Below are 4,103 nucleotides of genomic sequence, written 5' to 3'. Positions count from 1 at the left end.
TTAGCATATACTCTGAGATTTCTATCGGTAGGGTTAGTATATTTTTAATTATAAGTTAATGTTTAATCTATTATTTGTTATTGATATAAACATTAACATTAAGTAATATTTCTATAAAGCATGGAATTTGTTATTAAAGTCCATTGCTGGTGGAAAATGCGATAACAACTTTTGAAATTTTGAGGTTAGGAATTAATTTTAGGATACAAGAGCGAAGTGTTGGTCGCAGAATTAGATAATTTTGGCCACTTTAATGTAAATCTTCCGTATATATCTACAAAAATCTATCAAATATTATTTTTTGCTATGAAAGGTTACGAAAATGTACTACAAAAACCTTAAGAAAGTTAAGCTTTTACTGAAATTTTTTTGAAAAATTACACAAAGATTTCATTCAAATTTATAAAATGTTTGGTGAAAAAATAGAAACTATTTTAATCAGGATTAAAATAAAAAATAGCTTTTTATGTTTTCGTATTACGTCTTTTTGATAAATTTGTTTACTGCGAGCAGTTCGCTCTTGAATTGCAAAATGTAATATTAACCTCAAAATCTCAATAAGTTGCTACCGAATTTTTTATCAGCAATGAAATTTTATAACAAATTCCATGCATCACAGGAATTATACTTAATGTTTATATTGAATGCAAATAATAACTAAGACATTAACTTATAACTAAAAATACACCAATGTTACACTAACTTTACTCAATATCAGAAAAGTACCATTAAACTCCTTGCACTTGACCTTTACAACAAAACAGCTGTATAAAATAGATAGGCTTTCAATGTTTTATATGCTTTTAAACAATATATGGTTCAAGAAATGTGTGATTGAATGAATTATGTTCAGGTTTATGGATATATCGGGTCTTCAGATTTATATTTCTAACAAAACTCACAAATTTTCAACAAAATACGGAAATTTTTAAACAAATAATTCCATTTTTGACTAAAAAAAATCAAGTTTCAATAAAAAATATCAAATTTTAAACAAAAATAGAATAATTCAGTTTTTAGTATATAAAACTTAATATTCAATAAAAAAATGAAATTTTCTACAGGTTATTTAAAATTTTAACCAAAACAGGCGAATTTGACAGCAAATAGTGAAAGTTTTAACAAAAAAGATGAAATTTCAATCACAAAGATTAATTTTCTAAATAATTTTCTAATTTTTCTAAAAAAATCTTTTTTAACAAATAATAGAATTTTCAACTAACTTAATTTTCAATCCAAGTAAAATAATATATAAAGTATTCAAAATAAGATAAAATTCACTTAAATTCAGGCAGGTTCTACACATTATATGGCAGAATCTTTCAGCGTTTAACACTTTTTTATAGTAAATTATGCAAGACGTTTTTTCTGATATAAGACAAAAAAAATGGAATTGGGACATCTATGTTAAGAATAATAAAAAAAAGATTAATTCTTTAACCATAAAATAATTTTTAACAAAAAAGATGAATTTTCAATTAAAAATATAAAATTTTAAACAAAAATACAATAATTCAGTTTTTAGTTTATAAAAGTTAATATTCAATCCAAAAAATGAAATTTTCTACAGGTTATTAAAAATTTTAATTAAAATAGATGAACTTAACAACATATAGTAAAAGTTTTGACAAAAAAGATGAATTTTTAATCACAGCGATTACCTTTTAATTAAACAAAATTTTATAAAAGTTAATATTCGATCAAAAAATAAACTTTTTTACGGATCATTTTAAATTTTAATTAAAAGAAATGAACTTGACACCAAATAGTAAAAGTTATAACAAAAAAGATGATTTTTCAAACACAAAGATTATTGTTGTATTTAAAAAATTTGTTTTAAATAAATAATAGAATTTTCAATTAAATTAATTTTCAAGGCAAGACCAATATTATCAGAAGTATTTAAAATAAAATAGAATTCATTTAAAATCAGGGAGGTTCTACACATTATTTAGCAGAATCTCTCAGCGATTAAAATTGTTTTATAGTAAATTATGCTAGACATTTTTTTCCAATCTAAGACAAAATAATCGAATTTGGACATCTATGCTAAGAATAATAAAAAACAGATTAATTTTTTACCCATAACATTAATTCTCTACAAAAAACGATTAGTTTTCAACCAACAGTGATATAATTAAAATTTTCCTTAAAGACATTAAATTTTAACAAACAAACAAAATCAAGAAAATAGTTCAATGCTAAATAAGCAAGATAAGATTTTAACAAAGAAAAATAATTTTCTACCAGAAAAACGAATTTTCAATTAAAAAAATTAATTTTTAATTAAAAATATAATTTTTTATCCTGAAATTGTGCAGTTGAATTTTTAATACATTTTTAACAAAATGGTTGAACCCTAAACAAAAATATCAGTTTTCAAACAAATAGTGGAGTTTTTAACTAAAAAAGATAAATTTTTGATTAAAAATATAAATATATAAAACCAGAAATAGGATAATTCCTTTTTAGTTAAAAGAATTAATATTTAACAACAAACAATTAAATTTCAACAAATTAATTGCAATTTTACTAAAATAGATGCATTTGATGATACATACATAGTTGAACTTTCAAGCAAACATATGTATTTTCGACCAAGAAGATTAATTTTATATAAAAAAGACGATGTTTGAAACAATTAATTGAATTTTCAACCCAAAAATATCCATTTTTAATTTCAAATTTCAGTGTTCCACCAAAAGCGGGATAGTTAAATTTTTAGTTAGAGGATTTAATTTTTACAAAAAAAAAACCGAATATGCAACTTAATAGTTTTGTTCTCAATCACAAAGGTGAATTTTCAGACGAGAAGACTAATTTCCTATCGAAATAACGAATTTTCATCGAAATATGTGCATTTTCAAACCAAAGGGTTGAATTTTTAACTGCAAAAGATCAATTTTTAACTTCAAATAACAATTCTCCACCAAAAATGATATAATCCAATTTTATCTTACATAAATTAATTTTGGACTAACTTTAAAGAAACTTTCAACAAAATAGTTGAATTCTCAATTAAAAAGATGAATTTTCAAGGCAGTAGTTTTACATTTCTAACCAAAAACGCAATTTTTCAAACAAATGATTCCAGTTTTAACTAAAAAACATCAAGGTTCAATAAAAAATGTCAAATTTTAAACAAAAATAGAATAATGCAGTTTTTAGTTTATAAAAGTTAATATTCAATCAAAAAAATGTAATTTTCTACAGATTATTTCAAATTTTAACTAAAACAGATGAATTTGACACCAAACTGTAGAAGTTTTAACAAAAAATATGAATTTTCAATCGAAAAGATTAATTTTTATTAAAGAAATTTTTCTAATAAATAACAGAATTTTGAACAAATTTTTGATGTAAATTGTTGGCTTTAGGGTCAGGTGAATTGAAACTAATTAAGTTGTTTCAAACGTTTCAGCACACAATGGTGGCCTATATCAGAGAATTTTATTAAATCTATGAAAAGTACACAATATCTTGTAAGTACGCAGTTTTTCAATTGGAAGCAGTATTTTTTGATTAATATCTTAGTTGTGAACTAATAAAAAATAACAATTACTTATCTTTAAATTTAAATTTTGTTTAATCTTATTAAGAACTATTGATAAATCTTGCAGTAATCTTAAAACATTATTTTATTTTAAAGAAGAACAATTGATGTGAAAACAATACCAATGTAATGGAAAAAGTTGTTTAAAAATGATTTTTTCAGTGACGTATATGTAATTAACTAATTATATTAAATTTGTTATTATTTTATTCCTTTTTTGTTATTTTTTAGATGATATGTTTGTACGAAATTTATTATTATAAATTGTAAGAAACCTTATACAGATGTAAATTGTTTTCAACTAAATTAATTTTCAATCCAAGAACAATATTATAAAATATGTTTAGAATAAGATAGAATTCACTTAAAATAAAGAAGGTTCTATACATTATTTAGCAGAATCTCCCAGCGATAAAAATTCTTTTATAGTCAATTATGCAAGACGTTTTTCCCGTATAAGACAATAAAAAGTCGAATTTGGACATCTATGTTAAAAATAATATAAAAAAGATTAATTTTTTACCAATAAAATTAATTCTCTACAAAAGAC

This window comes from Belonocnema kinseyi, chromosome 3 (assembly GCF_010883055.1).
Source record: "Belonocnema kinseyi isolate 2016_QV_RU_SX_M_011 chromosome 3, B_treatae_v1, whole genome shotgun sequence".
NCBI lineage: Eukaryota > Metazoa > Arthropoda > Insecta > Hymenoptera > Cynipidae > Belonocnema > Belonocnema kinseyi.
The sequence above is the reverse complement of the archived record's forward strand: the minus strand, read 5'-3'. Positions refer to the sequence as shown.